The sequence below is a fragment of the Rattus norvegicus genome, chromosome 4 (genome assembly GCF_021556685.1).
Source record: "Rattus norvegicus strain SHRSP/BbbUtx chromosome 4, alternate assembly SHRSP_T2T, whole genome shotgun sequence".
Taxonomy (NCBI): Eukaryota; Metazoa; Chordata; class Mammalia; order Rodentia; family Muridae; genus Rattus; species Rattus norvegicus.
In genome coordinates, this window is record NC_141537.1 from 133,706,397 (window position 1) to 133,727,246 (window position 20,850).

Sequence of the window (20,850 nt, forward strand, 5' to 3'; positions counted from 1 at the left end):
ACACATGCTGTCCCCTGGCTGGAAATCATTTAACCCCGGGTCTTAGTGTCTTTTCCTCTTGCTGTGATGAAACAGTCCCAACAAAAAGCAACCTAAGGAAGAAAGGTGTATTTTGGTTCAAGGCTGCAGTCCATTACAGTAGGAAAGGCACAACAGCAAGAGCTGGTCACACTGCATCCACAGATGTTCAGCCTCCTCTCTCTGCCACTTTTACAGTCCAGGATCCCAGCCTGGTGCTACCCACTATGGGTAGGTCCTCTCTCTTCAGCTGATGCAATCAAGATACACCCCACCACCACCACCCAGGCATGTTCAGAGATCCATCTCCTAGGTGATTCTACAGTTTGTGAAGTTGCCGATTAATACTTCCCAACATACCTAGATAATCACTATCATGTCGACTTGACACGAGCTGAAGTCATTCCAGAGAACAGAATCTCAAATGAGAAATTGCCTGCTTAATCAATCAAGCCATGGGCAAGCCTGTAGGGCATGTTTTTAAGTTAGTGATTGATTCAGGAAACCTGGCCCATGCTATCCTTAGGCAGGTGGTCTTGGGAGCTCTGAGCAAGCCATGAGGGGCAAGCCAGATGCAATCTTCCATGGCTTCTGCATCCACTCCTGTCTCCAGGTTCCTGCCTGTTTTTGAGTTCCTGCTTAGCTTCCCTCAGTGAGCTCAGAACATGTAAGTCAAATAAACCCTTTTCTCCCCAGGTTGCTTCTGGTCATGGTGTTTCAACACAGCAGTAGTAACTCTAATTAAGTTATCCTCTCAACCTCAGTGTCCCTTCTTCCGGGAGGTCAAACCATCTCCTAGGTGTTCCTCTCTATTTTCCCCATTATTGCACTCACCACCCAGTACCCAGTGCTTTGGTTGGATTGCTTCCTCCACAGTGACACACGGCAGTACTAACCCTGAACTTATTGGGAAATAGGTTCTCTATAGATGTGACTGGTTTAAGATTAAGTAATTAGTAGAGTAATTAGGCTTTAATCTTCCATATTTACTTTGGGAGTGACTTAGGGAGTAAAGGCAAAGAGTAAAAGTAAGATTAAGTAATTAGGCTTTAATCTTCCATAAAGTATGACCATGTGGGAAAAGGAAATTAAAAGACAGACAAGCCTTAAAGGTTGAGCACCGTGTGGGGACTGAGGGAAACTACGGGTAGCATAGCCATAAGCCAGGATGAGCCAGGAAGAAGTGGGCAGCGGATTCCCCCCAGAACTCTAGGGACGGCCTATCATCACCTGGGTTTTGAACCCGAAGTCAATGGTGAGAGTGAAATGTGGTGGATTGAAGCATAGACTTCGCTACCTTATGGTGGAGCCCCAAAAACTGATACCAGTGATCCTTGTTGTGTTTCTTTTCCTGGGGACACATGGAACAAACGTCTATCTAACGCAGCTAGGGCACTAATGACTGTCCAAAGCGAGTCCTGCTTGGTGAGTCAATGAGTTTGATGAGCCCCCCAAACAGCCCTGTTTGAGACATCCCACCCAGCATGGATGCTAAACCACTGAAGGCCTCATAGGTGGAATGGCCCTTAGCTGCCCACCTCTCTTCACTCTAGCTCTCCTGACAGGTGTGTCCAACCTGTAAGTCTGATGATGACATGGACAGTGACTAACAGGGCCCACCACCAAATTTAAAAGTTACTTAGAACATTATGAAATTTTTTATAACGACTGTGTGGTCTAGAGTCATATAGAAAGGTTGGGCATGCCTACTAGCACCTCCTGAGACTGCATGCAGCTGGGGGCAGGGGCCAGAGGGAGGGAGGGAGTGGCTGGGATCTCTGCTGAGAGTTCTATGACCACACCCAGCTTCCTTGATCTTGTGAGGGTCTCCTGCAAGCCATCAAAGATGCTCTCACTTCAAGATGATAACACCCTGGAGGGCAGCCTCCCTCCCACAACAGCCTTCCTTTCTCATGGATTCCACATTTTCCCATTCTCCCAAGTGCAGGTTGACAAGTCTCATTAAAAGACTGTGCCTGTGTTAGACATGGATCAATCTCCTTGGCACCATTTCCCAAACAACACCGTATAGTAACCATTCATACAGCATTTGCCTCTTATTAGGTTTTGTGAGGAACCAAGTGATTGAAAAGGCACAGGAGATGCGTTTAGATTAGGCTAACACTGCCTTGTTTGTTGGAAGGAGCTTGAGCATAGGTGGATTTCGCTATCCACAGAAGGCCCTCAAGCCCATCCCCTTTACATACAGAGTAACAAGTGAATATGCTGTACAAAGCTGCACTCCTATAGGGATGGAAGCCGCGCTGTTTATTGCTGTGGGAACCCTTACATCCATCTCCTCAGGATTCTCAGCATCCTGTATTGACAATAATCAGGTGGGACACATTGTTGCCATTTCTAATAAACGCCTCCGTGAGAGACATTGAAGAAATAACATCTTCCCACCAGGGCCCTCCTGCACGCTTAGCTTGGCTGTGCCTCCCAGTCCCTCCCACACAGTACCTTCCTGCTAACTGCTCCCCTCCTTGACATTAATAAAATCCATAAATCAAAACAATGACTACAAACCCCTTAGAGAAAGTCTTCTTCCTTCTGAGAACTACCCATGACTGACTGTCCCGGAAACTTAAAACCTGGTCCGACTGATCCTGCCAAAGGCCACAGGAACACTGAACGTACCTCTCTGCCCACTTTGCAAGCCCAGTGTTATGGATTGAACTGCATTGCCACAAAGTCCTACTTCAGCATGGACCGCACCCTTGTTCAAGCTGCATAGATGAACTCCCTCATCCAGTCAACCTACAACCTCCTATTTACTCTAGTACAGCTCAAGACCTTTTTTGCCAAAGCCAGGTACGGTAGTAGTGTACTCCTTTAATGTTAGTGCTCAGGAAGCAGGAGACAGAGCTCTGTGAGTTCTACATCAGCCTTGTCTACATAACAAGTTCTTGAACAGCTAGAGCGACACTGAAGGATCCTACCTCAAAAAGAAAAAAAGAAGAAAAAAAAACTGTTGTGATTTGAATGAAAATCCCTAACCCACCCCCATCCTTACCCATAGGTTTATTTAAATGCTTAATTCTCAGTTGTTGAACCGTTTAGAAAAATTAGGTGTGGCCTTGTTGGAGGGTGTGTGTGACTGGCATGGACTTTGAGATTTCAAGACCCAGGCCCCCCACCTCTGCCTCATCCCGGTCTGCTGGAGGATTGGGATGTATAATTCTCAGATACTTACCCAGGACGATGCCTGCCCTGCTCCCCACTATGACAGTGGACTACCTCTCTTACATGTAGACAAGACCCCTATTAAATGCTGTCTTTTATAAGATGCCTTGGCCATGGGTTGGGGATTTAGCTCAGTGGTAGAGTGCTTGCCTAGGAAGCGCAAGGCCCTGGGTTCGGTCCCCAGCTCCGAAAAAAAGAAAAAGAAAAAAAAAAAAGATGCCTTGGCCATGATGTCTTTCCACATCAATAGAACAGTGACTAAGACAGGTCCTGGAGTGGGGGTGCTCAGGAGTGGAAACATATGCATGCCCTCACTCCCTGGTGCCTGGGAATGTGGCTTTATTTGGAGATGGCAGGGGGTAGGGGGGTCTTCACAGACAGTCATGGTCCATTTTCAACACAACACTGGGTGGTTTATAAAGGGAAGTTGATGTGGGTGTGGTTCTGAAATTTGAGGGGGGCGGGGGGCAGCTGCATCTGGTGTGGACCTACCATGGTAGAAATAGACAGAAGGAGAGGACAACCTCAGGCAAGAGAAAAGGGCAAATTCCCAACTAGCCGATCCCACTGCCACAGTGAAGGCATTGATTCACATTTGGGAAGGACTCAGTCCCTCGAACCGAATCCTGGAGGAGGCCTTACCTCTCACACCACTGCACTGAGAGTGAAGGTTCCCACACAGTAGCCTACACAGGACACACACAGACCACAGCACAGGTGGCATCATACTGAGGACATTATTACAGGTTTAGTCCGGTAAGACTAGTGTCCCTATAAGAACAGAGCGGTCTACAGATGGGTCTGGGGAGATGACTCAGTAGCTAGGGTGCTTGGTGCTTTGCACATACGCCTAAGGACTTAAGTTTGTCTCCGTCACTCATGTAAAAAGCTGGATGTGGAAGCGTGTTCTTGGAAGACCAGTGCTGAGGGGGTAGAGACAGGTGCATCCCTGGGACTCACTGACTAGCCAACTTAGCCAAATCAGTGAGTGACAGGTCCCAGTTAGAGGCTCTGTCTAAAGAGACAAGGTGGGCAGCTGAGTGGGGCAGGGGGCACCTGAGATTGACCTCTGACCTCCCCACTTCCTTGCAACCACATCTGCATGGGTGCACACACGGAGAGTCATAGACACAGATGCGAGAAGGCTTCAGGGTGATCCAGAGGTAATCCTGCCTCAACAGAGGCAGGAAGCACAAAGGGTGGCTGAAAGCAACAAGAAAGAACATGGGTCAGCAAATATCTTCCTCTCCCAACCCAGGAGAGCACGCACCTTTGTTCTTTCGAGCCCTGCAGTTTGCGCAGATTGCTAGGCCAGGCTTATGACAGACGTAGACAGATGATGGCAAAAGTATCAGTCAAACAAAAGCCTGACTCTGAAGAACACAGCCCAGGAAGCCATCCTGCCATCTGTTAATTAGTCCTGGAGGTGAGGCTCTGGTGTGCAGCCCGGGAAAACCTGCATCTTTTCTGACTATGGACTTTGGGACTGGGAGCCTCTCCCTACCTTTCCTGTCTACTTCTGGATTAGTCCAGCTACAGAAAGTCAGAGGTGCCCTCCAACTCAGTCAACACAGGATGCCCAAAGCGTCAGCTGCAGTTTTCCCATCCTGATAGCATCCCATAAGGGTGTGCTGGCAGCTTGCTTGCTACTGACATCATTAGGATGAAAGACTAGATCTTAGGTAGCCCTAATAAGCTAGGCTCAATCCCCACTCCTCAGTATGCCAATTACATAACAGTATAAAGCAGAGAAAGGAGGTTTACTCACTGTGGCCACACTGGGAAGAGGAAAACAGGGCCCCCATCCCAAGACCCCGTTCGGATTTTGGAACAAGGTTTAGATTTAAATAAAGACAAGGGGTGTGCATATCTAAACAGTGTTGGTCATGGTGTGGTCCCACATGTCATAGTAGTCTCAGCTCCAGTTATTCCTGACAAACTGTCAGAACTGTGTGAAATCTCTTTGCAGGAGACAAGCTCTTCCTCTGACAGGCGTCAGGCTTCCTGTGTGAGGTTCCTGGGAACTTTCCAATTCCTTGGGTCCCATTGTTTCAATAGTTGACAGTCAAAGGGAGGAGCACAAGAGTCTCTCCTTTGAATATCTTCATTCTTGACAGGATGGTTATAGGACACACACACACACACACACACACACGTACACACACACACACACACACACACACACACACACACACACTCCCATTCCACTGCCTATAGGCGGGCTTCAGTTGCAGGCAGAAGAGAATAATCCAATCCCCTGCTGTACCAGAGCTGTCTGTCTGTCTTCATTCATTCCTACCTGTGAGAAACTCACACCCCAACATTTTCAAGTAAACTCCCCCACTAAGAGAACTCTGGTTCCTTCTCCTTTGCCATCTTTTTAAAATATCGTTTTGATAATTTTAGGGAAGGAAACTTATTTTAAGTGTGTCTTCTGTTGAGTTAAAATATCTTCACCATCCACCCTGCCCCCAGCTCCTAGTCCAACACCTTGTGTACAGTAAATGCTCAATCTAAAACTTGCTTAATCAAAAAAAAAAAAAGAAAAAAAAGAAAAAGAAAAAGCCTCTCTTGGCCAGGCATGGGGGCACATGTCTTTAGTCCTAGTACTTGGGAGGCAGAGGCTGATAGATCAGAGTTGGAGACCAGCCTACAGAGTGAGTTCTAGGACAGCCAGGGCTACACAGAAAAACACTATCTGGAAAAACAAAAACAAACAAACAAAAAAAGAAAACAAAAGAGCTTCCCTATATAGCAGATGAAGATTTTACAGAATCCACAACTGTCAAAGCGCAGACACTAGACTGAGGAAGGCCCATCCCCAGTTGATGCATTTACATCACAACCTTATACTTAAGGCTCAGGGACCATTGAGGAAGAAGGGGCAGCCAAGCAAGATGTCTACTGTGAGACAGCATCTTCTACTTATTATATGGAAGTTGCACCAAGGAAACAACAACAACAGGGCTGCCTGACCAGAACTCGCATAGAGACACAGGCCAACATGCATGTTGGAAATCTCACAAGTCTCTCCCCTTAGATACAGAACTACAGGCAGTTAATGAATGGCCATCGAGAGAGGGAGCATCATCAGTCTTCTCAGAAAGAAGCCCCTGATAGGTTATCCAATCCCACGCGGTCAGTCTGAAGCACATATACATCTAAATGAGCAACACTAAATAGACTTAGAAGGGTGTGTGTGTGTGTGTGTGTGTGTGTGTGTGTGTGTGTGTGTGTATACATATGTACATATATAACAGTAATAAAGAAAGAGGGGAACGAAGATGCAGCTGGAGGTTGGAGAGGTAGGGATGAGAATGATGGAAACACTGTACTCATGTATGAGATTCTCAGTTTAAATCTTAAAAAACTTGCTAAATGATTTGGGCTGGAGAGATGGTTTTGCAGTTCTGAGCACTTGCTGTGCCATGAGGACTTGGAGTTCAAGTCTCAGCAGTCACATAAGTTGGGGATCCTGCATAGCCGGAACTCCAGCTCTGAGGGGGACAGGGATGAGAGGGTTACTTGGGCTTGTCCAATTCCCATCTTAGAAAACGTGAGGCCCGGGTTCAAGGAGAGGCCTCCTCAAAGACTAGGAGAAGAATGATAGAAGAAAATACTCAACACCTTCTGGCTTCTATGTGTGCATACACACACACACACACACACACACACACACACACACACACAAACATGACGCGTGTGCAGTGATGAAATAAATCTTTTTAAAGCTTGCTTAATAAAATCAATGGCTCTTCTTACCTATCTGGTTACGTGATGCCTGGCCAGAGCATCCTCCTCCACAGGATGGTCAGATAGATAGAGCAGGTGCGGCCTCATGCTTATTTAATAGCACAATAAAGGAGCCTTCCCACCAGATAATGTGGCCCGGAGTGGACTGTTTAATCACAGCTGGTCAATATTTATGAGGCCGGAGGCCCAGCTGTGCATATGACTTATTTACAAGCCAATTCTGGAGCCCATAAGCCTCCCTGTGAGGTCCACCTGTTCCTAGGCCCGGCCCTGGTGAGGCTGCCAAAGCAAACAGAAGAGAATGTATTCCCTGTCCCGGCAATTCAAAGGACAATTCCCACCCTCAGGCTGCCTTCCTGGACCACGATCCCTTTTATTCCCTTTGAATACAAAGGTCGGCAAAGCTTTTCTTCTCTGTCGGCCACAGCTCTCTCTCCACCATCCCCTTCCAGGTAACCACAGTCAAAGCAGAAAAATCAGATAGGAACCAGATACCCCAAGGCTCTGGGATTCCAGCATGGATGTGTGTTAGAGTCACCCGGGGGATGCTTGTTAGAAACTGCAAGAGCTAAAGCCTTGCCCAGCCTCACTGAGCCAAAGCCTTGAACATGGGGGCCAAGGATTCTAGAAGCACGAGGCCTCGGTGGTTTCTACAAAGACAGGGTAGGTAAAAAGAGAGAACAATGGGTTCTTAGAGATTCGTTCCAACAGGAGGGAAGGGATTACAGAGAGATCCTTACTTCCCTCCTTCTAAACTCCTAAGCGACCATTGTGGAGATGCTGGGGGAGGAGATCAGCTAAGGCCTAGTACCAACCAGAGGAGGAACGTGTCTCCCAGGAAGAGATTACATACAATCCTAACACATTCTCAGACCACCTTTCGAGACACTGGAGCTCAGACAATGATGGGCCAATGACGGGCAGGACCACACCTGGGACAACTAGTCAGCTATGCATAGCTTATTTCTTATCTAAACTTAAATGTCAGGTCTGGACCTCAAAAAAGGTCTTGAGGAAGTGTCATGAGACCTTGTCATTTGGTCCCCTTCCCAGGTAGCCACATTGAATCAACCTCCTTTCTCTGCTTTTCACTATTCTTTTTAGTGGGTCTGCTGATCCTGCCTTGTTAGGGCTGCCATGATTTGACCTTAACAGCTCCAGTTCTTCAGTTCCCCAGCTGTGTGACTTCACACACACACACACACACACACACACACATACATACACAGACACACATACATACATACAAAGAGACACACACACAAGCACACACACACATAGAGAGAAACACACAAACATACAGACACACACAGAGAAACACATAGACACACACACAGACACAGACACAAACACACAAGCACACACACACATAGAGACACATACACAGACACACACATACATACATACAAAGAGACACACACACAAACATACACATAGAGAGACACATAGACAGACAGACACACACACAGACAGACAGGCACAGACACAGACACAGACACAGACACACACACACACACACACACACACACACACACACACACACACACACACACACACAGAGTTTGTATTCACTGAGCCTCTGCCCTTCTGTGAAAAACAAAGACTAAGGTCTTCTAAGGGTTTGTGAATTCTGTATGTTATGCTGTAGATCTCAAATGTCCCCCACAGGCCACAGGTTGAAGGCTTTGTCACTAACCTGCAATGCTGTTGGGAGATGGTGGAGTCTCAGAAGTGAAGCATACAGGAGAAATAGGTCTCTGAGGGCATATCTCTGAAGGGGATGCTGGGACCTCAGCCCCTTCCTCTCCTTTGCTTTGCTTCCCAGCTGCCATGAGGCATACAGCTCTGTTTGCTCCTCCATGATGTTTTCTGACTCTCCACAGAAAAAGCAACAGGGCCAGGGGACCATGGACTGGAACCAGAACAAAGCTCTCCTCCCTTAAGCTGGATTTCCTCAGGGATTTTTATCACAGTGACAGAAATCTAACTCCAGAGAACATAAAATATAGCAAACACCTGCCTGCTCACGACAGTATGGCTGACAATGGGAACAGAATGTAAAATGAGAAATCCAAGACATAAACATGAAGCAACGACACCATTCTAGTCACCTTGCAAAGGAAACTGCGAGCCAGCCCCAGGGGCTGTGGTCTGATATCTAACTGAGAACTGGAGCCCCGAGAGTCAGAGGCTAGAAATAACTAACCTCGCAGAAGGAATGGAGCCTTTAGAAGCCGAGTCAGGACAGAGGTTGGCACAGTGAGAGGGTGCAAAGATGTCCCAGAAAACTATGCAAATAGTGTGGGGCACTGGGAACCAGGCACAGGCTTGCTATGTATAACTTGCCTGTTGTTAGAGACAAGTCCAACCCTTAGGCTCTGGTCTCTAAAAGGAACCCCATTGAAGGGCCCTTTGCCCTCTGTATTCCTTCCTTTTGGCTATGGCTGATTAGCCCAGGGATGATCTCTGCTTGGCCTCTTGTCCTTTGTCTATTTCACTTTCTCTCTGGATTAGAGAGCAGAGCACACAGAAGGGGTTTAGTTACTTTAATGGGAAACCTGTAGAAAGCCCAGGCTTTTGCTTCTGAAGGTGCCTGGCTTGTATCTAAGGATAATCTAGCTTAGCCTTTCCTTAGACTTCACACAAGCAGCCAACAGAAATAGGTTATCATTGTAACTAAACCACTTCTAGATCCCTCCACCTCTGCCCCAGCCGCATGGCTGGGTCCTTTGGGCCAGGAAATGCGCTATCCGATGTCTTTAATCCCTGCAAATGCTCGGCTTTTCTCCCCAGCCTCATTTGCGCTTCTGAGTTCCTTAGGAAGTGAAGTCCTGTGAAGGGCTTAGCTCTTGCTAGCTGGAGGTAATTCACATCAGATGGTGGCTGTCAGTTCTGACAGCACGCTGCTGAGCTGCACGCTGGGATTTCTGAGGCTTTGCTCACAGTGTCCTGACCTCAGAGAAGGTGCCCAGCGCGTGACAGGGCCTGACATAACTTCCTTCCACACCTCAGCTGATGTGTAAGGCAGCGTGCCTTCAAAAAGGCACACCAAAGCTGCAGACACGTGGAGGTCTCCTCCCTTTTCCTGGACTGCTCTCCCCAAGACAGTGGTGCCTGGCTGATTCCTGGGGAGTGGGTGGGACACCCTGGAGGGGGAGGAATGGGATGTAGGGCTTACAGAGAAGCTTCTCTGCAGAAAGCATTGTCAATATTGTTTATTCAGGCCTCTAATAGTCATCTTGACAAACTACTGCTGTGGCCTGCCCCCTCTCTCTGCCATCTTGCAGGCAAGAAACCAAAGCTGGAGATTTAGAAATGGGCTCATTTCCACGTGGCACAATTCCAGTTGTGATCCTCATAAGATTCTGTCGTATGGAAAACAGGTAAAGACCCTGGAATGGCTGCAAAGCCATAGGGGAGGTCTGTAAAATAACAGGCTCCGGGAGTCATAACGCCAGTGACAAGGGAAGTATACAGCCCAGATCCTGAAGAAAAGCCAAAGGAGACTTCTCCCGTGTTTTCTTAGATTGTGAGAAATCTGTTATGCATTAGAGGTGATGTGTTCCCCCACTAAGGGCCCTTGTGAAACAAAATCCAATGGAAAAAACCTGAGGGGAGCTTCAGCTCGGGCTCCATTGGGTGAGTGCTGGCGTAACCGGCACAAAGGCCCCTGGGTTTCATCCTCAGCCCAACACACGCGTAGGTTCAGCCTGTAATCCTTACTCTAGGGAGGTAGAGGCAGAGAAGTAAAAACAATCCAAGGTCATCCCCAGCTACACAGCGAGTTCAAGGACAGCCTGGGCTTCAGGAGTCCCTGTCTCTATAAGCCAAAGGCAAACTCCAAATGCACAAATGAAAAAATGCCATCCCCCCACCCCACCCCACCCCATACACAAAAACAGACTCAAAAGGCATATGTTCTTGGCGATTGGCTCATACAGGCTCTGACTTACTCATCAGGGTAATGCAATGTTGGGTTTGGAATTTGATGGCACTCTTGGGAGGTAATAGAAACTAGGGAGTGGGGCCTGCTTGAAGGAACTGGCTTACTGGAAGGGAATATCTTGTCCTTGGCTCCCTCCTGATGGTTTTCTCTGCCTTCCATTTGTCATGGGTAAGCAGTTTTGTTCTTTCATATGTTAGCATGTTCTGCTTCATGGTGCAGGAGGCCAGGAGCAAGGGACCCCAGTGACCATGAGCCCGAACACCTTTGCTGCTTTTCAATAGTTTCTCTCACGTGCTTTGCTACAGTAACAAACTCAGCCCCCGCCATCTCAGTTCCTGACTCTTTACGAAGACACTGGATTTTATCACACTAGAAAGTTGGAAGGCTGCGTGCGGTACAATATCAAGTGCTCCATATTTATTAGATACTCTTCCCTTCAGGCCTCGCTCTCTCATAGGTGGGTGACTGTGAGCAAGCACCTAAATTTTTGCGACCTTTAATTTCTTTGTGTTTACGACGACACCTTCTTTAACATTTATGGGCTATTCTCGTCTTGCCAAGGGGAAACTGAGGCTCGGAGCTAAGCATTCACTCTCTTCGTTCTTTGTGGAGGATGATGTATTGGGAAGGTAGTGGAGAAAGCCTTTGAGTGATGGTGAATGGGTACCACTCTTCTACAATGGCCAGGAAGCACTGCTGAAGGCCAAAGGCAAGGAAGGGGCTGGAGAGAAGACTCAGCGGTGCAAAGCGCTGACCTTTCTTCCAGAGGACCAGAGTTCAGTTCCCAACGTTCACAGTCGGCGGTCCAAGACCACCTGTACCCGCAGCACCAGGGCTGCAATATCCTCCTCAGGCCTCCATGGGCCCCTGTCTCATGTGCCATGTCTTCTCACAGACACATACACATGCATGTAGATAAACATGATAAAAATGAAGGATCTGTAAAAGGAAAGAAAGAAAGTGTAATAGAGCAGAGAGTGAAAGCGCCACACTTTAGGATGCTCCACTCTGAACTCTCAAGTCCAGGACACATGACATTCACAGTGTAAAGTATCAGGATCATCGGGAGGCCCATGGCCAGGGACTTGGTCCTTAACGAGAACCTCATGAAGATTCAACTTAGAGATGGAGGTCGGAAGGAAACCCAGAAGAAACAATGAAGCCAGGTACACTTCCTCCCAAAGAAAGGAGCCTTCCTTTCCCACATACATGTGTGGACAGGGTGAGGGGAAGGAGCAGTTCCTGGAATCAACACAAGTAGAGCTGATAATTTTGGCCTTGGGTAAGCATGACCACTCTCCCTGGCCAGGGGTCGTAATAGCTGGAAGAAGAAAACATCTCTTAGTGGACCCAACCCCCAATGGTTGAACCAACTACAGAAGCTTCAAGGACAAGAGACCCAAGCAAACAATGCATGAAGGTCAAAGAAGAGTCAGAAGGTCATGTTAGGAGTAGGATCCCAAGATATCCTTTGGATTCTTGAGAGGAAAGATAGACTATGTCTTTAGGGACATTTGACCTTCCCTAATTATCATACATCAAGGGGAGGGTTACATTTGTGTCTGTCTTTGCCAGTTATGTGTTTCTGTAACAAAATAGCTGAGGCTCAGAAGTCTTTGAAACACAGAAGCCTATCTAGCTCATAGTTCTGGTTGCTGGAAGGCCCAGAAAGTGTGGGGTAGCTTGTACCCCACGCATCACAGCAGGGCCAAGAAGCAGATGGGAAATGAGCATGCGCAGCTGAGTCACATGATGAGCAAGAAAGCAAAGAGTCTGGGGAGGAGTCAAACGTACTCTTTTTATAGCAACTACTCTCACAGATGCTAATTAGCGCCTACCACATCTGACCTACATCTATAACACAACAGCCATCCATTCATAAGCTCCCACAACCTAATGACTGTGTATTGAGCTTCTTAAAGGTTTGATTCCTTCCCGCTCCTATGCTGGGGACCAGGTGACGAACGCACGAGTCTATGGGGACAAACCTCATCAATCCATAGCAAGGTCTCTCTGTATATTGCCTGTTTAGTACTTAAAGGTCAGTTTCAAGAAGCAAGACATTAATCTTCTCTCCAAATCAATAAAGGCTCGGTGATTGGATTGTTAATCGCTAGTCTCAGGAAATCAAGAATTAAAACTTCAATCTCCTTGAACCCGATGGGGTAGCAGCCAGGTCCCCTTTCACAAATGAATGATCTACTCTACCAACTGTTGTTGGCTTAAGGTAGGTAAGATCACTTCTGATGAATAGAAAGCCCCCTCCGTGACCATCTCTCCTTTATCTGGGATCCAGGAAATCCAATGACGTCAGAATGACCCATTCCCCTGGCCTCCACAAGGGGTAGTAGTTCTGAAGCCCAGATCCAGAGCGCTTTTGAGATTGGCCTTAATACCGCACTGGAATGCTTCACTGCCCCATCTGCGTCTGACTCCCCCTTTCCTCCGGTGTCCTAACTGACACATCTGGCAGGTCTTGAATCTTAACGCCTGGCACCCACCTGCCGCAGATGTTAGACGCTCCCCTCTGAGCAATGCTTATAAACAAGACTGCAACTGAGAGTTTCCAAGCAGTAATAAGCAACATCTGTACTTCTGTACTGTTGTATGCTCCACCCAACACTCCTACGCTCATTTAACTCTTCAGCCATCTGAAGAGGTTGGCAGGCAAAGGACAGTGGCCTTGTCTGGCTTATTTCACAAATGCAAGATCTCCACCATGAATCGGTCTCCAGAAAGAAAAAAAAATTCTAAGGTAGGCAATAATTTGCGTATTTTGGATGGTGATTCCAAACTGTTTTGTAGAACGTGGGTGCTCTATCAGGTGCTTATAGGTGGTTTTAAAAGATGCGAATGCTGCTTTTGGAAAAATACTGGGTTAAAATTGGTTTCTTGGTTCTAGGATGTGTTGCGCTTTTAATACCTAATGTGTATTGTTGGTCTGTGAAGACTTTTGTGTGCTGAATTTCTTCAGGTATACATGGCTATAAAACACACTCACCCCTCACCCTACCCAGGCAGCCTGTGGATGGATGGTGGTAGTGGAGAAGAGAACTTACTAGAAGGTTCTATTAGGCAGATACATTTCTCAGTTGCTACTTTGCTCTCTGCTTATTCGTTCCTCTCTGATGCAAAGGCAAAGGCATCCCAGACTAGCTCTGGAGGTAAAAGAAGAGGCAGGTGTGAACCGGAGGCCACTGGCAAAGAAAAAGACAGGCTGAGGGGGTCCTGTCTGCTAGAAGCCAGACTGCTCCTGGTTTAGGAAGGCAAAGCCCAGGGGCCATGGACCTCTAGGCTCTGTGGGGACGGATAAAAGCTTGGGCTTCTCCAGATCCAGGTGGATTTTCCCCAGAGTCTCTGGCTCCCTGGTCCAGCCCATGGGGACTGATAAAGTCACTGATATTTTTTTTTCCTAATTTATTCTTCTCTCATGTATTACCTCTTGACTGCGGTTTCTCCTTCCTCCTCTTCTCCTAGTCCCTCCTCCCCTTCTCCCCAGATCCATTCTTTCTCCATTTCCTTCAGAGAAGAGCAGGCCTCCCAGGGATATCAACCAAACATGGCAGAACGAGCTATAATAAGACCAGGCCCCTCCCTTCATATCTAGGCTGGTGTTTTTAAGAGATCAAATGAGGGGGAAAGAATTGAACCCGGGCACTTCCACTCCTGTGAATCTACATAGCACCTGCTGTCGCTGCTCTCTGGGGCTTCGGCTGCAGCAGCTCACAACCTCCAGGTGTGCGGGGACCCCTGGCTGACACAATGAGGGGCAGGCTCCAGACTTACTTTATCGCTTTGGTCTGAAGGCATGAAGCCCATTTCAGCATAAACCGGTGACGTGATGGCAAACTTGAAAGCATAGCCAACATCCGGTAGTATTCTCTTGCCCCACTTAATTAACGAATCCTCAAAGATTTACAAGAAAGGAGAGCTCAGATATGTGGTTAACCCTTAAAGACAGATAATCCCTAAATCTTATTAATTAAAACTCCTCATTGGTACATAAAACACAGAAATTACACATGAAATTATTCATGATGTTTTAATACTCTATACAGCGTGCCATCAAGTTAAACCCAGCTATCTCTCCAATTATCTACCTCTACTCTCCCTGCCTTGCAAAAGTCCGCTAGAAACTGGGCTTCTGTATGGCTGCTGCCGAGGACCCACACGGCCCTAGCAGGGTTTAGGTCTGTTGTGTGGATGTTCAAGAATTTGCCTGAAAAACTGCTCAGCTGGGCCAGGCTCTAGGGCAACTTTGTGAGTCGGGGCTTCCATTCTACCACGCGGGTCCCAGGAACAGAACCTGGGTCCTCAGGCCTGGTGGCAAGTGGTGTTACCTGCTGACCCTTCATTTTTTTTCTCTGTTTTGGCCTCGGGTCCATTCTATGAATTGACCACTAGACAATGATGTGAATGGAGACAGGTCACTGGGAGTCATCGTTGGGGAGTCTAACAAGGAAAGGACAGTGGCTGTAAGGTAGGTGTCCATATGGGCAGCTGAGAGGCTTCCTTGCTGGACAATGCGTAAGAGCGTGTAAAGCATGATTCAAGGCGATCTTCCCCAAGGTCGGGGTGCATGCAGGCCCCACAGTTGCAGAGGATACTGTAGAATTACAGCTATGACATCTCTAGCTCACTGCCAGGTACTTGTTTGTCAACTTGACACAAACTAAGGTCCTTTAGGGAGAGAACCTTTTTAATGATGACGGTGGGAGGGCCCAGCCCACCTGGAGTGGTCCTGGGTGGAATAAGAAAGCAGGCTGAGAGAGCCAGTAAGCAGCGTCCTTCTACAGTGTCTGCTTTCACTCTTCGTCTGGCTTCCCTCAAGGATAGACTAGACGCTGGAAGATGAAATATGTTAACTTTGCTCCACAAGTTGCTTTTGGTTATGGTAATTATCATGCCAATAGAAACCTAAGATACCTACCCCACAGAGAGGGGAAGAAGACGCTCTTATATGGGGAACTATAGGTCCATTGCTATCGGAAGGGTGAGGACCAAGCACAGTTGAGTCTCCATTGATCTAGGATTTGCTATGTGGAGGTGGCAAGAGGAAAACCTGAGCCTCAGTTTCCTCGCCTGTAAAATGAAGAAGGCTGTTAGCATCCACCTGATAGCCTGTTGTGACCGTTAAGACAAAAACAAAAAGTACAACAGAGGGAGCCAGTGAGCTACTGCTGAATGACAGAGTTCTCCAAACACATCTTAAATCACCAATGCTCATTTACTGCATGTTCTGGCGAGTCTTTGTCAACGACATTCAATTACAGTTATCTAAAAAGAGGTTTAAGAAACCAAGTTGAGAAAATGTCTCCATAAGATCCCACTGTAGGGCATTTTCTTAATTAGGGATTGATGAGAGAGAACTCAGTCCACTGTGGGTGGTACCAACCCTAGGCTAATGGTCCTAGGTTCTATAAAAAGTAGGCAGAGCAAGCTGGTAAGCAGCACTTCTTTATGACCACTGTATGGGCTCCTGCCTCCAGCTTCCTGCCCTAGCTTCCTTCAGTGATGGACTACATCATGACACTATAAGCCCAGTAAACCCTTTCCTCTCCAATTTGCTTTCAGGTCATGGTGTTTTTTTAAAGCAATAGAAACCCTCACTAAGACACTGTGTTCTAAGGTGTGTGGATAAGCCCACTGAAGCACAGTGGAGACAGCTCATCTCTGCTCGGGCACAAAAACTAGAGTGAGGTCTCTTGGGAATTGATGGGCTGGAACACCCACCACTGAGGCAGCCAGCACATCCTGATTAGCAGCTAGCTACGCTGGTCTCCATTTCTATCCACATGGGTTTTTCTAGGAGGCTGCTTGAGTGTCCTTCCAACATGGTAGCTGGCTTCCCCCAGAGCAAGCTAACCAAGGGGCTGAGGCTGGAGCCACAATGTCTTTTACTAACCTCGGGGTCACATGCTGTCCTTTCTGCAGATGTCTACTAGTCGGAAACAAAGGTTGGATCTGGTTCACTGTGGGAAGGGTCCATGCACAAATAGCAGGGCCACAGGAGGTGTGGTCTCTTAGAGATGGTCACCATAAAAAAGAATGGCAGGTGCATAGTAATAACTTAAAGATAGGAACTAGTTTCGCTGTAGGAATAAAAGAGTTCCTTCTACAGCCTGGAGAGACAAGAGTCCACACCCCCCACCTGGTGTTCTCCCTCCTGTTCCTCCTAAACATCTCTCCCTGAGGTAGACAACTTCTGCTCTGTGATGAAAGGTTTCCCTCTCCAGCTTTTCCTAGAGCCAAGAAGGTGGCCCTGGCTTTGAGCAAGTAACTCAACAGGCAAAGCAAACAGAGGGGTGTGGAGCTCTCCATACCGCTGTAATTAAGCAGGAAAAGGTGCTAACTATGAATCTGGGGCCCCAAATGTCCTCCGAGGGGTAGTTAGGACTATGGAGAATCTGTTAACTGGCAATAACTTTGAAAGGAGGCTCTGCCAGAGCAAAGGCAGCATCAGCATAGATCACCTGCAGAGGACCGTGGTCTGACTGCTCATCCAAGCTCAAAGACTGCAAGCATTGAGCCAGAGTCCAGCCGGGGACTGAATTAATGATGCATATGAATGAAGTTTGGCATGCTTCCTCACAGAGAGGCGGGCATTTAATGAATTTTTCATGGCCTGTTCATAGTACCATTCCCTGTGCCAACTTCTCAGAACACCCTTGGTCCATGTGCATTAAAGGAGCTGGCTTGGATGAAGGGTACAGTGGTGGCTTCTGTCCCTGCTTCAGTGTCACCCATCCTGGGCACTCTTAAAGGGTTTGCTCATTTGAACACGTCCACAATAGCTATTTTCAAGTTCCTCTGTCCACAATACAGGACGGAAACATCTGCTTGGAGGATAGATTTATTTTAGCTCATGGTTTCAGTGGGTCTCAGTCCATCGTGCTGGAGTGGGCGGGGCTTGTTCATAGTGAAAAAGTGGCCAGTACTAGGGCCCAGGCCAGAGTCATCAAATGCCTATTCCCACTGACCTGCCTCTACCAGCAAGGTTCCATGTCCTGAAGGTTCCACAGCTTTCAAAACATGAGCTTATGAGGGAACATTTCAAATTCAGACTATGGCACTGCTTAGTCCAGCAACATGTTGATGTGTGGTTCCCTCTCATAACTAGAAGTGAGTAGATTTCAAGGGTCTCCTAATAAAAGTCTTGAGATTTAGAGGTTGTAGCAGGGGAGCACAGCTACTAGTATATCCTTGATGGAAGACCAGTCCTCCTCTATTTGTGGAAGATCTTTCTCTTTGACTGAGTATGCAGTTGACCAAGGGAGCAGCTTTTGGGAGGCACGCATATAGAGTGGAGCAGTGAGGGTGGAAGGGGATACCCTCCTAGGTAGCCAGAGCAGCCTAATCAACCTGGTGATCGGTGGGGTGACAGTCTTAGCTGCGGCCTACACCTTTAATCTCAGCACTTGGGAGGCAGAGGCAGGTAGATCTCTTGAGTTTGGGGCTACCCTGGTCTACAGAGCAAGTTCTAGGACACCTAGGGCTACACAGAGAAACCCTGTCTCTAACTAACTCACTCACTCACTCACTCACTCATTCACTCACTCACTCACTCACTAAAATGTGCTGTGAGGCAGAACCATGAAATGGGACTAAGGGAGAGGGTTACTCTCTTGGGATGTCTAGATCTTTCACTTGTGCTCTTGGTAGATGAGTGGGGTGTTTTGTTTTTTGTTTTGTTTTGTTTTTTATGAAGGGGGAAGAAAGAAGAGAGGGTAAGAGAGGGAGAAGAAAGAGGAAATGGGGGGAGGAGAAAGGGGAAGAGGGTTGGGAGGGTAGAGAGGGAAACAGATGGGGTGGGAGAAGCATTGAAGGAGTGAGGAGCAGAGAGGAAAACTAATGGAGACATTCTAATTGCCACTCTGGTCCCTTCAGAGGACCACACCTATGTTCTCTTCTGAGTTCTCACAGGCATTTTCATGTCCTTGTACAGTCCCATTTCCTGATTAAACTAGTATAGACTGGATTGGGTTTGCTTTTACGTTAATAATGGGCTAATCTTCTAATCAGGTTGAGAAGTTACATGCCTTGTTAAGAAGAAAGTAACTAGGATAATAAAATCGACAGGCAGACAGTCACAGTGGAGGAGGGGAGATAGAAAGGGATAGGGAGGGGAAGGGGGGGGAGAGGGAGCCTATCCTTTCTCTTCATAGTGGTGGAGGGAGCTGGTGTGTCTGGTGACTGGAACTAGCAGGTCTTACTCCACAGTACCAGCGAGGGGAAAGCCCTTTCTGAACACGCAACTTGGTTCACCTCCTCAGATTCTGGGTATGAGGGTATGTGACATCATCTTGGCTTAAGGTCGATTTTTCTATAGTTGAGAGAAGTCGAGGCTTTCATGTAAAATGCACTGAGCTTACAGTGTTGTGAGACAGACTTGAAGCTTATAAAGTGTTTTGAAAGCAGGCACCTCTATGAGCTGTGGCCAGTCTGCCCGCTGCAGCTGAGGTCTCGATGGAAGTGGAGAGGAGAATGCTGGTTTGTAAAGCAGGTCATCCTTTGCTCCCCCTTCACTCCCTCCATGCCCGCACGTTCACAGAGCTGGAACTCCAGCTGCATGCTGCGGGCAGGTTTAGTTATAGGACGCCTCTGACAGGCCTTTTAAGTCGAAGGACAGGGATAGTTGCTCCTGTCCTTGTACTCCCAGGGACCTGTGGTGCCTTCGGTTCATGTGGATGGCTTCCAGTTCTTCTCTATAAACAGAGGTCTGGTGGAGCTAGGTCTCAGGCTGGGATGACTTTTAGCTGGTCTCTTTAGAACACACTTCTGACGGTCAGAGCTGATTTCCAGACTGTCTTAAAATCCAGCATGTCCCTTTCACCAAGATCTCCCTCAGCTAGGGATGGATGCCCTTTCCTTTCTCTTGAGAAGTGTTTCTCTTCAGTCAGGCTCCATGGAAATGTCTCAATGCAACCCTGTGACAAACTCTGGCAGCAGTCAGAGCATAAAACCACCCTCAGCACTGACAAGGTATCTTTACTGAGTCACTAAAATACATAGGAACACAGAAGCGTCCACTAATGTCGACTGAAGCCCCTGCTTGTCGTGCTTATAATGCATTTGAGGAAACAGCTCATTCTCTCATCCATTCATCCCATACACAATTACTGAAAGAACAGGCACAGCATGATGTACAAAGAATACACATTCATAAACACCCATGCACAGACACCTAAATAAGCAATGTCACGGACACATCCTTTATCTAGTAACACAATACAGCATTGAAGGAGGGAAGGGAGGGGAGGGGAGAGGAAGGAGGGAAGGGTAAGCAGTGGTGAGACAGGGTGGGAGGGGGAAGGGATTGTGTCTTGGTTGCTGTGAAGAGACACCATGACCAAGGCAATGTTTACAAAGGACAACATTTAATTGAGGCTGGCTTACAGTTTCAGAGGTTCAGTCCATTATCCTCAAGGTCAGAAGCATGGCTGCATGGAGGCAGAAATGGTGCTTGAGAAGGAGCTGAGAGATCTACATCTTGGTCTGAAGGCAGGCAGAAGGAGACTGTCTTCTGCACTCAGCCAGAAGGAGACTGTCTTCTGCACTCAGCCAGAAGGAGGCTGTCTTCTGAACTGGGCGAAACTTTAGCACTAGGAGACCTCCAAGCCCACCTACACAGTGACACAGTTCCTCCAACAAGGCTAAACCTATTCCAAAAAGACCACACCTCCTAATAGTGCCACTCACCATGAGTCAAGCATATTCAAACCACCACAGACATGACAAAGGAAAGGATTGGGTCCAGTTCCCAACCCTATCGCTACTAGATTTTTGTGACTTAAGGCAGGAACTTATCTAATGCTAATATATCTAAAACCTTTATCTCTTATAAACTTAAAAAAATTCTTATAAGCTTCAAGAAATCAACTTGAATCCACCTTTCACAGTTTGAACGGACTCTAGAGAAGTACTCCTGTCAACTACAGCCAATGTTT

The 20,850-nt window shown here is 47.4% G+C and overlaps 1 long non-coding RNA gene across 4 annotated transcripts in view; it reads left to right on the top strand.

Annotated features, from left to right (window-relative positions):
- Window positions 1-13,276: 13,276 nt before the first annotated feature.
- LOC103692198 (uncharacterized) overlaps window positions 13,277-20,850 on the top strand; it is a 38,727-nt gene continuing 31,153 nt past the window's right edge. The window contains exons 1-2 of one of the 4 annotated variants that reach the window (XR_015686930.1): window positions 13,541-13,658; window positions 15,308-15,383. This is a non-coding gene — a long non-coding RNA (uncharacterized LOC103692198). Of the gene's footprint in view, window positions 13,659-15,307; window positions 15,384-20,850 lie in introns of all 4 variants that reach the window. The other 3 variants (XR_015686932.1, XR_015686929.1, XR_015686931.1) reach the window with 3 other exon arrangements.